This window comes from Cupressus sempervirens, chromosome 2, assembly GCF_028749045.1.
Source record: "Cupressus sempervirens isolate cs-2001-9-10 chromosome 2, ASM2874904v1, whole genome shotgun sequence".
NCBI lineage: Eukaryota > Viridiplantae > Streptophyta > Pinopsida > Cupressales > Cupressaceae > Cupressus > Cupressus sempervirens.
Genome location: NC_143119.1, coordinates 130,644,075 through 130,658,373, shown reverse-complemented (window position 1 = coordinate 130,658,373; position 14,299 = coordinate 130,644,075). Strand labels below are relative to the sequence as shown.

The window sequence follows — 14,299 nt, the reverse complement described above, 5'->3', positions numbered from 1 at the left end:
AACAAGTCAAGTACAAAATAAAAGTGATCTCTTGTTTTAGGGTTTGCCCCTACCTGTCTAATGATCATGGGCATTTTTCCCTTAGACATTTTGATATTTTTTCCAAATGAATTCCCATGCAAGTTCGTATATGCAATATGAAAATTATTTGTAAATTAATTTATGTTTAGAATATGTTTATTAATTTTTGTTCATTAATTTATTAATAAATACAATTTAAATGATAAATATTTATTATTATTGACTCATTTTATGTCAAGGCTATATATTTATTAAATAGTGGTTTACACTATTTACTAAATGATAAAATATATTAAATGTAATGATAGTACACTAATGCTATATTTTTGGATGGTTATTACATGACATTTGATGTGATTAATAGAAATTATATATTGTGATCATAAAATACTTAATTAATAATTAAACTTTTTGATATGTAGAGATAGACTTGGAGTTTTATTTTGAGTGCTGGCCAATTGTTTAGACATTTATTTGATCATTTATTTAGTCAATTATTTTTTTCTAATCTTTTGATTTTAGTCAATGACCCAACTAGTCATTTATTTAGTCACTTATACTTGTAAACTATAAAACATTACTAGAATTTGATCACTTTTAGTCACATGACTGAATTTTTGAGTCTTGTGACTAAATTTTTTAGTCATGTAGTCATTTATTTGTCAGAATTCTACTAGTGTCTTAAACCCAAATTACAAAAGTTCCACTCCCTATGACACTTTGGAAGATACCCTATTATAAGGAATGAGCTTCTATGAGTTTAAAAGGGGTTCCCCATTTTCAAAATAAAAAATGAGGTGTGTTGTGAAACCACAACATATATATAACTTTAGAGTGAAAGAACTAGTAAGAAAACCTTGCATCCCTTGTTGCATGACAATATAAAGAAGGCTACTAGATTATATTATGAAATCTAGAATTGTAAAATTGTGAAATATTTTTTAATTTATATGTCAACTTAAATTTTAAATACTAAATAATCAATATTATCATTTAAATTTAAATTTTTATTTATATATATTAATAGAAATTTATTTCTTATTCTAATAATTTTTTAGTTGTTTAAAAGATTTTAAAAAACTTGTTAATAAATCAATTATGAATAAATTATTTTCTAAACTTAGATTTAAAAATAATTATGTTTAATAAATAGTCTATTGTTAAAAGTAACAATTTATTTTTTAACTCATAAAAAGATAACACTATTTTCTCATATATGGAAAAGACAAAAAGAATTGGAGATTTTTTATTTAAAATATATTGCATTGAATCTGAAAAAAGTGTTCTTTAATGCCAAATTTGTACACCTTTAAAATCGATAAGATTCAAACAAGGCTTGTGGGCCACAAAAATTTATAAAAAAATATTTTAAAAAATTTCAATTATTTCCCTTCATATTATTTACTCTTTGGCGGGGGAGGCGGGGGTTCATATGATAATATTTGAATTTTAGAATATAAAAAATGAAAAATAAGCTAGCTAAAATACATAGAAAAAATAAATATTCCTAATTTGTTTAAATAAAAAATAAGAAACCTATATATAAAAAAATTATTGTTTTGGAAAGCTCATTGTCGAAGCCAACTAGCCAACTAAATTCCATACACTAGACATGAAATTCTCCCGGTGCAAAAGTAGAGGCAATAAAACATCTGATGGCTTTATCGATACTGATGAACTCCGATCGTTTCGAACGCCAACATCAGTGTAAAATTAGTTGTCATGGTCGTTCTGAATTTCGTTGTCATTTGCAAAAACGAATGTGATTAGATGAACGTGATGAAGTCTTCACGTGTAAGAAGAACGCAAACAGTACACGATTCAAATGCCCAAATCAATTTACAGTACTTGTTCAATTACCTCGTAATCAGAACTAAAATGGCTAACCTTTACCTGTACCCATAATTGCGCTCACTCCATGAAAGTTGGAACTGTTAAAAATAGAGTATGTGCATTTGCAAGACGCTAATGCATTGATCATCGCTCTATTAAAATTAGTTTTACTTTCATGTCTGATTGCCAGTTTTGGCAGTTTTCTATGACAGTTGAACTGTTTCATCGCTGCCTTGTATTCTTCTCATTATTTGGATCGAAGATAGCATGAAGCTTATCTTTGTCATATCCATTGAATCTGTTCCCACCTCGCGAAAGAGACGAAGAAAATGATGCATCGCTGCAGATGGCGTCCTAATCCGAATTCTACATAAAGAAATCTGACAACACCTTCACAAGCACACACTCTTCTCCCATTCCTAGCGAACGCTTGTCGGATCCCTTGTCCCTCCAATCCTAGTTTAGGCGTCGGCAATCAATCTTACAAATTTCAAAGGAAATGGAGGGATCGAAACCGGGGAGACCGGTCATTCTTACCAGGAAGGCGGTCGTAACTGTTGCGACTTCTGTGACGCTCTCCGCCCTGTCATATGCATTGCTGTTCTAACCCCCGCCTCCCATGAAAGTCGCAATACTGATATAGCCATGAAACATTCAATCCATATGACCCGGGGCCCAAATCATTCGATGCCGACAGCCTGCCAGGGCTCCGCGGATCCCCAAATGTGCGCTTCGACTATGGCGGTCATAGGCCCCGATTGGCCCCGATGTGACCAGGAGGGACCTTCTTTGGAGCTTCTCCGAAAAGCCGTCGTGAAAATAAGCGCCTTTGTAGCACAAAGCATGGCGAGGGCTCTGGAATTGCTGCCCAACGCGTCCCCCGGATTAGAGAAAATCGCTCTTGAAGACTGTCTCGATCTTTACAACCTCACTTTCGACGAGCTCGGCCAGGTGTTGGATTACTTGCTCGACTCATCCCATAATCCTGACCCTGGATTTGAGGCCGGTATGTTTCTTAGCGCCGCCATTACCAATCAGGACACGTGCTTTGAAGGATTTGCCAACACCAATGGCGCGCTCAAATCCCAAATGCAACTCAGCGCGCAAGTCAATTCTCATATCCTCACCCCTTTCCTTGCCATGTCTAAGAAAATTGTTAAACATCGCACTGCACTACAATCTCCGGCTCCGGCTCCGAGCCCGACCAGTCGCCGTGTTTTGGCCGGGGATGATTTACCGGCGTGGTTGGCGGTCTCCGATCGCAGGCTTCTGACGGACTCTGTCGAAGATTTACATATCGATGCCGTCGTTGCCCAGGACGGAAGCGGAGATTACTGTACGATTAGCGAGGCTGTGGAAGATGCACCTCGGAAAAGCAAGAAGAGATATGTGATATATGTGAAGGCTGGAGTGTATCGTGAGAATGTTGAGATCAAGAAGGACATGCGTTATCTCACATTGGTTGGGGACGGCGCCAACTGCACCATTGTAACTGGCAACAAGAGCGTTGCGAATAATCTCACTACATTTCACACTGCAACTTTTGGTAAATCTCCTCTACCCTCTGCATCACTGTTTTTAATTTTCCTGTCTTGCGTCAAACATATTTGGTTTATATGTCATGTATTCGTATACACACAATAAAAAAAACACACACATATATATAGTTTGAAATGTGATTATGTTAATCTCATTTCTCTTCTCTGCGTGACAATTTCTCTGTTATATGCAGCTGTGAAGGCCACCGGATTTTTCGCCCGTGACATAACTTTTGAGAACACAGCTGGAGCGGAGAAGCATCAAGCGGTGGCCCTTCTCGTGGTATCACACGAATCAGTGTTCTACCGGTGCAGCATGAAAGGGTACCAAGACACTCTGTACGCCCATTCACTCTGCCAGTTCTACAGAGAATGTGAAATCTACGGCACGGTGGACTTCATATTCGGGGACGCAGCGGCCGTGTTTCAGAAATGCGTAATAATGGTGAGGAAGCCAATGGAAGGTCAGCAGAACACGATAACCGCGCAAGGCAGAAATAGGTCCGAATCAGAAACCGGGTTTTCTGTGCATTACTGCAACATCACTGCTGCTCCTGATCTTCTTCCCGTCAAAGACAAGTTCAAGACGTTTCTAGGGAGGCCGTGGAAAGAGTACTCTAGAACCGTGATCATGCAGTCTTATCTGGATGATATTATTCAACCGGAGGGTTGGCTGCCGTGGAATGCCTCAGATTTTGCCCTCAACACTCTTTTCTACGGCGAGTACAATAACTACGGAGCGGGAGCATCGGTTTTAGAGCGTGTAAACTGGACGGGTTATCAGATCCTTGAGCACCCTTCGCAGGTCAAGAAATTTACCGTTGCCCGTCTGATCAAGGGTAAAAAATGGCTTAAGCCTACCGGAGTCCCGTTCATCGCCGGTTTGAAGCGTGGTCACAGAGACTGATACTCCGAGTTCGTTTCTTTTTCTTCTGTTTTTTTCCCCGTTTCCGGCCCTTTCAAGTTCTGAGCTTCAAATTTCATATTTCTTTCTTTACCAATGTTCTAAGGAATGATTCTTTGTCCACGCTGGAATAATCGAGGGCTATTTCGTCTCCCGCTATTCATACTGTTTGCATTTTACTTGTAAGGTTGAGGGAGTGCATTGTCAAATGAAGACTGGATTAGTTTCTGTGTGTTGTTTCCCTCTAGCATTTTATGCTAAATCTGCCATTTACATTTAGATTCATGTTTACCAAGTAAATGAACTCTCCATTTTCATGAACCAAACAAAGATGATGTAATCAGTTTCTTTTTTTTTTCAAACAATAAGATTTAATAAAAATCGAAGCTTACAAATTCTATAGAATTATGAATTTTTATTTTTTTAAGATCTATGTCAATTTTATTATTTTTAAGATCAATGTAAATTTTTAAGTGGATAGGCTTTTTTCTATCCATTTTTTTATTTATCCTATTATTATTTTTTCCTATAAGAATTAGTTGTGCATATCTATTTTTAAATTTTGGAAACTACTTAAATGATTATTTATTTGCATTTATTTAAAAATGAACTCTAAATATATTATTATTAAATTAAATAAATATTATCCTGTTCTAAATTTATCTTTGAACTTTAATCTCCAAATTTAGTTCTTTTATTTAATTAATTTCTCAATTAATTAAATATTAAAGATATCAAAATAATTCTCTATTAAATTAAATCATTAATTAATCTTTTTAATTAATTTCTTTTATTTTAAACTTATGCACGCATCATGCAATGTAGAATTTCTTTAATAATTTAATATCTTTTCCACTTCTTAATTCATTTTTAGAAACTTAATTAATAAAATATTTATTAATTCAATTAATAATAATATCTAGCATTTATTTAAAAATGAACTCTAAATATATTATTATTAAATTAAATAAATATTATAATGTTCTAAATTATCCTTAAACTTTTATCTCCAAATTTAATTCTTTTTATTTAATTAATTTCTCAATTAATTAAATATTAAAATATCATAATAATTTTCTATTAAATTAAATCATTAATTAATCCTTTTAATTAAACTTAATTAATAGAAAATACATCAAGGACTCATAAAGCAACATATGAAAACCCATCATAGAAGAACACATACTAAATCAACCAAAAAGGGTTATAATCATGAAATAACATCATTTGATGCATTCGGACGGTACTTAACTCAGATACTTCTCCTAATTATCAATTAGGACAATTGGCTAAAGGGTTTAGGATTTGGACTTAAGAGTTTATCTCCCCTCTCTTACCATTGAGATAATGCGATAGGGTACGCTCATCCTGGCAATTCAGGGAAGTCGATACCTGGTACCTGCAACCTACATAAAATTCACGCATGTACAGACATAATATTCTAAGCTAAACAGACAATGGCAGGAAGTGGTGCATCGTGTAGATCCCGACTAGCAGGTGACTACGACTCCCTTCCTTAACCACATCAGAAACACCATACATAAAGAAAACAAACACGCACACCATACACATGCAGTATGGGGTAAGTATCCATAAGAAAGCACGTGTGATAATAAACCATATAACTAATCATCATTGATAATTGAAAACATTGAATAATCATCATACATGCATGAAATATAGAGTACCAAGTCATCTCATCATATAATAAATTGAGTGTAAAACAACATCTAATAATCTGAAAGTAATGCTACTAAACATCAGGTATAAAACTGGCCTAAAAGAGTTTGGAAATGAAGACTGAAATGTGACTTAGGGGCAGGCACTACATCCACCCCCACTAGACTTAGGCTTACTCCTGGAAGCCTACAAGAATAGAAAAGCTAAGGACTCACTGTGCGGGTCCCATTGGACCCTTTCCCCCTGTAGGAGGATAAGACTCCACTGAGTACACTATCTGGGCTCTATCCATGCCACCAACTGTAGGTTCTGAAGCTGCGGGTCCCTGGCCTGAGAACTGTGGTTTCCCTTGAGGGCAACAAGACGACTTGTGTCCACGTTGTCCACATGAGAAACACTCTCCATTGAAGCTCCTCTGAGGTCTAGGTGCACTAGACTGGTGGAAACTACCCCCACTAGGATAAGACTGAACACTCTGAGATGGTTGGTCATACTGGATGTGCTTGTTGCGCTGAGCGTTATGATAGTTCCTAGTATTGGAACCACCGCCACCACTCTGAGCTGGAGGATAAATACCTTCCTTCCGCTGATTACCCCCAGAAGGAGGTTTCCTATTGCCACCTGCTCCCTGACCACCCTTCAATCCTGATGCTGAAGGTGCTCCTACAAAACCCCGATGTCCTAAGTTCACACTCTGCTCTACAAGGACGGCTCGATGTACCGCATCCTTGAGGGTTTTAAGTTCAAACACCTTAACACCCCCAATTAAACGGTTGTTCAAACCTCTAATGAAATGTTGTGCTAACTGTGCTGGGTTGTCACTGAATCCTGAAAAGGGCATGAGCTCAAAGAACTTGCGCTCATACTCTATAACAGTCATAGTGTATTGTCTCAGGTTATGGAACTCATCTGCTCTATGCTGCTTCCATTCCTCTAGTAGGAATCGCTCACGGAAGCTCTCTAAGAATAACTCCCATGTGACACTATTCATGGTTAAGCCCAGCTTCTTTTCCTTGATAGTCCACCAGGTGGCCCCAAAGAACTCTAGGTTGGTGATAGCAAACCTCGCTTTGACATTACTGTCAAAGTCCTGCATAGCAAAATTCCTGTCAAGGGCAATAAGCCACTGCTCAGCTACATATCCAGAACCCTGCCCATTAAAGGGCTTGACCTTGGACCTTTGAAGGTCCTTCATCTGTGAAGATACAATGGACCTATGTCGATCCCTCAGAGGGCTCCTAGACCTAGGTCTATGCTCATGTCTTGCCCGATGTGCTCTATCCTGGTCAAGAACAGGAGGTAGGCGATCAATGATGGTTCACATCATTTGCCTCATGTCAACCTCCTCCGAGTCAGCATGCTCCTCTCTATGGTTCTCTTCCTGATGCTCACTGACATGCTCTTCCCTATTCTCTTCCTGAATGGGGCTCTCGTGGATAGACTCATGAACACTAATACCTCTGCCTTGTCCACGACCTCTGCCACGGCCAAGGCTACGGCCTCTAACGGAAGATCTCATCCCAGATACCATCCTACAATAATATCCAAGACACAAGATGCTAAAATAACCATGAAACATACTACTGAAACACATAGATAAAAGACACATGTTTTGCAAACAAGATATTTTCAATTTTCAGTTTACCTATAATTTTAGTTTAAGTATAATTTCAATTTTGAAGTCTTAAGTGTTGAAGTATAAAAAATAGGTGACTAATAATTTACACAATGTTTCAGTTCAACTAGTTTCAAGTTTTCACATGATAGTTTAAAGATTTCATTTTTGTTCAACTAGTTAACACTAGTGGCGTTCCAATATACCCAGAGCTCCCAATGTAGAAACCAGGCTCTGATACCAGATGTAATGCCCCGCCAAGGGATCCAAAAGAATTAACCTAAAGTTTCACTAAGTTTGCTAAACATTTTTTTTTTAAAAATAAGAAAGTATGACATACACATCAAACACCTAGTAGCGGAAGCAATAACATGTAATCACTGACAAACATACATTGCAAGTTACATTTCTTAAAGATCCCAAGACATTGAGTCACGTTTAAATTTAATTAATTCTAAGTCTAACAACTATCACATACATATGAAAGAATAATCAGAAATTCGCATGTCCATAATATACATTTGATCCGAATGCCTCTTGGCAAATTAATTTGGAATGCTCAATCATCCATTGTACAAGTCACAGGGTATGAAAGGCTTAGAAGAATATACATATGTAAAGATAAAGATACGACATCCTCAAATTCATGATACAAAGTACCATAAAAATATATGAAACTATTCACCATACATGATACATCCATACATCCATAATGATAAAACATCTGTCATAAAATCTAACCATCCATCATAATAATCCAAGAACATAGTGAAGGTAAATGCCAATCACGAAAACTCCAGCCACGGTGACCACGAAACAGATCTCAATGGTAAGATTAAAAGCACTACCACCCGACCGCATGGAACCTAAATGGTCCACTCCCACCGCGCTGAGGAGATAGTATCAAGTCCCAAATAAGGTATCAAAACACAAAACACAAGTACTCTCTAAGTCTGGAAATCTTAAAAGTATACTAACTCAAGGGTTCCAACATAGATAGACATCTAGACCCAGAGGCACCACAAAGACACGTAGGAAACCTAATATGCAAGCAGGAAAGTGTCATCGCAAAAGTCACGTAGAAGTTACCTGAGAAATCCCTTAGGAATCCCGGGTCCCTACTGATCCCTGCGACCATTAGTATCCTCTTGTACTAACGAGGCATACTATGGAGTGTAAGGTTGTAACCAAGTGTTCTCTCTACCCCATCCTAGTCTGTACTAGCACTCAAGGCATGGGAGAGAACATACAATTATCTTATTAGGTTCATTTTCCCTTATTTAGTGTAAATGTTTTCACTTATTAAAACAACTTACAATGGGTTACTCCAGGTAGCCTCTTAGGGCCCCGATCCCCATTGCAAGCCACTTCCCGACTCTACACATAGATAACCTACCCTAGGCTCATGAAATCACAAATCAAGAATCATAATAAAATCACCTCAGTCCTATACAAGCAACTGAAAAACATCATAAAAGATAAGCCACAAAATTACATCAGTTCTTATTGAGCAACAGATAAGCATCCAATAATAATCATATGATCACGACAGTTCTCTATCAGCAACTGAAGGCATCAATGATAAATCACAAAATCCAATGGTTCTCCAATGAGCAACCAGAAAGTATCCCAATAGTAAATTACAATACTGATCGAAGACTCCAAAATGGTCAAGTCAAAACATGACATCATCAAGAACATAACAAACACTTCAGTCCTCTCAAGCGATCGAAAAGAAAACCAAGTATAACTGATCGAGACTCAAAAATGGTTATCAAATATAACTGATCGAGACTCGAAAATGGTTAAGTCAAGTATCTCAAATACATACACCTCAGCTTCACACAAGGAAATTGGAAAGCAATAACAAACAGTAAATACATCCATCATAGAGCATACTATCACATTACCTTGGTTGGTTTGAAAAGATCGAGAACAAATCATCATAACATCACATTCACAACCCCGAGCCTCTGGGGACAACCTAAACTGGTCAACGCTAAACCAACCCCATAACACTCAAACATAAACAATATATATAGAAAATATCATAGTCTCACTATTGGTTTTGATTTGAAATATACAGCTGAGTTAAACAATAAGGTTTCAGTTTTCAGTGTTTATTTTCAAATAAAAAGTTTTATAGTTCAATTTCATTGATAATATACTATTGAGTAAATGTGAGGTTTCCATTTCCAGTTGAACGTATGTTTTAAACAGATAGAACCCATAGTTCACCTTTACAAATTAACCCGTTCCTAACTCCAAATGAAACACCTAATTACCCTTAATTGATTTTAAGTCAAAGTCCTAAAACAATCTAAGGTAATAATTAAATTATTAATAATCCTTGTTGATTATAATAATCTGTGCTTCCATTAAAATCGATGTTATAATATTAAACTTGCTTACACAAATATTCGATTTAATTAATCTTAATTAAGTCAAACTATAACTAAGATTATTTAATGATACATAACGAATCATATTATATTTAATAATAATTTATTTATTTATAAAATTATTAATAAATAATAATAAAATTTCAATATAATTTAAAATTTAATAATTTTTAATTTATCTAATAATAATATTAAATAAAATAATTCTAAAAAAAAACAATTTATAAAAATCTAAACCGATTCACTTTTAATAAAAATATGACGTTTTTAAAGGCCCGCCGGCCTGCCGTCCACCTGCGGCCGCAGGTGTTACTGCTGCGGCATTCGTGGGAGAGCGTGTGGGGCGTGGGAAGTGGTGGCCCCGCCCCACCCAAAATATTTAATTATTATTTTTTAAAAATTTTATTTTTATTTTTTATTTTATTTTTATTTTTTATTAAAAATTGTAACTTGTTTTTTTTTAATAAATGTATAAATTAAGTTTATTTTAAATTAGATTTATTTAACAATATATATATATATAAAATAATTAATGTTTATTAAAAGACAACCCTTCTCATTTAAGTTCAATAATATATGTTTTATTATTACATATATTTTATAATTAATTAATTCTAAATTTTTAATTTTTTTTTTTTTTTGATAAACATTCACAAATATAATCTGATAGAGAAAATAATATTAACCATTCGAATTTTCAACTACAATTTTCATTTCCAAAGATTCAAACTCCTGCCAAATTTAAATTCTTTAAGTCTATTAATTAAACACAGATCCCAATTTGATCCCAAATTCCCTTTTTACCTACGAGCGAGGTTTACTAAAATGGTTCTCCAATCTAGATTTACAGATGAAATCGAATAGCAAAAAGGTCCAGAATGAAGAATTGACACATTCATACAATGAAATTTGAGAAGACAAGTTCTTACAATCACGAAGTAGATAGAAATATCAAATTGCATAATTCAAGCAATAATCAAAACACAAGACCCTACCTGAATCTGATGCTAACACACAAACACCCAAGAATTGTGAGAAGATTCGCCTCCAAAATCCGCGTCCAAATTCGTCTCTAAAAATGTTGTCTCCGATTCCTCCCTTTTAGAATGAATCCCCAACGTTTGTGATAAGAAAATTTTCTCCTCAAACCGGGGCACTTAATTGTGCGTTCACCCGAGAAGACTCTTTGCACAACTGAGTTAACTCCAATTAACCTTTCTTATCTTTTATTTTATTTTGCATTCATCTTTAATGCACATTAAGTTGATTTATTAAATAACTTTATTTAATATTCTACTTGACTTCTATTTTAGATTAATTTATTACTTTAATCTCATGTGCACTTTATGAAATTAAAATAACATTATTATTTTCTATTATTTAAGCTTTTAATTAAATTCTCATATTTAAACTCATGCTTAGATCATGCGATCTAGAATTCTTAATAATTTAATATCTTTCAACTTTTAATTTATTTTAGAACTTAATTGATAACATATTTAATTAATTTAATTAACAATAATATTTAGCATTTATTTAAAAATGAACTCTAAATATATTATTATTAAATTAAATAAATATTATCCTGTTCTAAATTTATCTTTGAACTTTAATCTCCAAATTTAGTTCTTTTATTTAATTAAATTCTCAATTAATTAAATATTAAAGATATCAAAATAATTCTCTATTAAATTAAATCATTAATTAATCTTTTTAATTAATTTCTTTTATTTTAAACTTATGCACGCATCATGCAATGTAGAATCTTTTTAATAATTTAATATCTTTTCCACTTCTTAATTCATTTTTAGAAACTTAATTAATAAAATATTTATTAATTCAATTAATAATAATATCTAGCATTTATTTAAAAATGAACTCTAAATATATTATTATTAAATTAAATAAATATTATAATGTTCTAAATTATCCTTAAACTTTTATTTCCAAATTTAATTCTTTTTATTTAATTAATTTCTCAATTAATTAAATATAATTAAATATTAAAATATCATAATAATTTTCTATTAAATTAAATCATTAATTAATCCTTTTAATTAAACTTAATTAATAGAAAATATATCAAGGACTCATAAAGCAACATATGAAAACCCATCATAGAATAACACATACTAAATCAAACAAAAAGGGTTATAATCACGAAATAACATCATTTGATGCATTCAGAGGGTACTTAACTCAGATACTTGTCCTAATTATCAATTAGGACAATTGGCTAAAGGGTTTAGGATTTGGACTTAAGAGTTTATCTCCCCTCTCTTACCATTGAGATAATGCGATAGGGTACGATCATCCTGGCAATTCAGGGAAGTCGATACCTGGTACCTGCAACCTACATAAAATTCATGCATGTACAGACACAATATTCTAAGCTAAACAGATAATGGCAGGATGTGGTGCATCGTGTAGATCCCGACTAGCAGGTGACTACGACTCCCTTCCTTTACCACATCAGAAACACCATACATAAAGAAAACAAACATGCACACCATACACATGCAGTATGGGGTAAGTATCCATAAGAAAGCACGTGTGATAATAAACCATATAACTAATCATCATTGATAATTGAAAACATTGAATAATCATCATACATGCATGAAATATAGAGTACCAAGTCATCTCATCATATAATAAATTGAGTGTAAAACAACATCTAATAATCTGAAAGTAATGCTACTAAACATCAGGTATAAAACTGGCCTAAAAGAGTTTGGCAATGAAGACTGAAATGTGACTTAGGGGCAGGCACTACATCCACCCCCACTAGACTTAGGCTTACTCCTGGAAGTCTACAAGAATAGAAAAGCTAAGGACTCACTGTGCGGGTCCCATTGGACCCTTTCCCCCTGTAGGAGGATAAGACTCCACTGAGTACACTCTCTGGGCTCTATCCATGCCACCAACTCTAGGTTCTGAAGCTGCAGGTCCCTGGCCTGAGAACTGTGGTTTCCCTTGAGCGCAACAAGACGACTTGTGTCCGCATTGTCCACATGAGAAACACTCTCCATTGAAGCTCCTCTGAGGTCTAGGTGCACTAGACTGGTGGAAACTACCCCCACTAGGATAAGACTGAACACTCTGAGATGGTTGGTCATACTGGATGTGCTTGTTGCGCTGAGCGTTATGATAGTTCCTAGCATTGGAACCACCGCCACCACTCTGAGCTGGAGGATAAATACCTTCCTGCCGCTGATTACCCCCAGAAGGAGGTTTCCTATTGCCACCTGCTCCCTGACCACCCTTCAATCCTGATGCTGAAGGTGCTCCTACAAAACCCCCATGTCCTAAGTTCACACTCTGCTCTACAAGGACGACTCGATGTACCGCATCCTTGAGGGTTTTAGGTTCAAACACCTTAACACCCCCAATTAAACGGTTGTTCAAACCTCTAATGAAATGTTGTGCCAACTGTGCTGGGTTGTCACTAAATCCTGAAAAGGGCATGAGCTCAAAGAACTTGCGCTCATACTCTATAACAGTCATAGTGTATTGTCTCAGGTTATGGAACTCATCTGCTCTATGCTACTTCCATTCCTCTGGTAGGAATCGCTCACGGAAGCTCTCTAAGAATAACTCCCATGTGACACTGTTCATGGTTAAACCCAGCTTCTTTTCCTCGATATTCCACCAGGTGGCCCCAAAGAACTCTAGGTTGGTGATAGCAAACCTCGCTTTGACATTACTGTCAAAGTCCTGCATAGCAAAAATCCTGTCAAGGGCAATAAGCCACTGCTCAGCTACATATCCAGAACCCTGCCCATTAAAGGGCTTGACCTTGGACCTTTGAAGGTCCTTCATCTGTGAAGATACAATGGACCTATGTCGATCCCTCAGAGGGCTCCGAGACATAGGTCTATGCTCATGTCTTGCCCGATGTGCTCTATCCTGGTCAAGAACAGGAGGTAGGCGATCAATGATGGTTCACATCATTTGCCTCATGTCAACCTCCTCTGAGTTAGCATGCTCCTCTCTATGGTTCTCTTCCTGATGCTCACTGACATGCTCTTCCCTATTCTCTTCCTGAATGGGGCTCTCGTGGATAGACTCATGAACACTAATACCTCTGCCTTGTCCACGACCTCTACCACGGCCAAGGCTACGGCCTCTAACAGAAGATCTCGTCGCAGATACCATCCTACAATAATATCCAAGACACAAGATGCTAAAATAACCATGAAACATACTACTGAAACACATAGATAAAAGACACATGTTTTACAAACAAGATATTTTCAATTTTCAGTTTACCTATAATTTTAGTTTAAGTATAATTTCAATTTTG

The 14,299-nt window shown here is 35.5% G+C and overlaps 1 pseudogene across 1 annotated transcript; it reads left to right on the top strand.

Annotated features, from left to right (window-relative positions):
• Nucleotides 1-2,146: 2,146 nt before the first annotated feature.
• Nucleotides 2,147-4,416, top strand: LOC149571387 (putative pectinesterase/pectinesterase inhibitor 32; annotated as a pseudogene). Its single transcript, XR_016358513.1, has 2 exons — nucleotides 2,147-3,400; nucleotides 3,587-4,416. The product of XR_016358513.1 is annotated as a putative pectinesterase/pectinesterase inhibitor 32 (transcript).
• The last annotated feature ends 9,883 nt before the right edge of the window (nucleotides 4,417-14,299 follow it).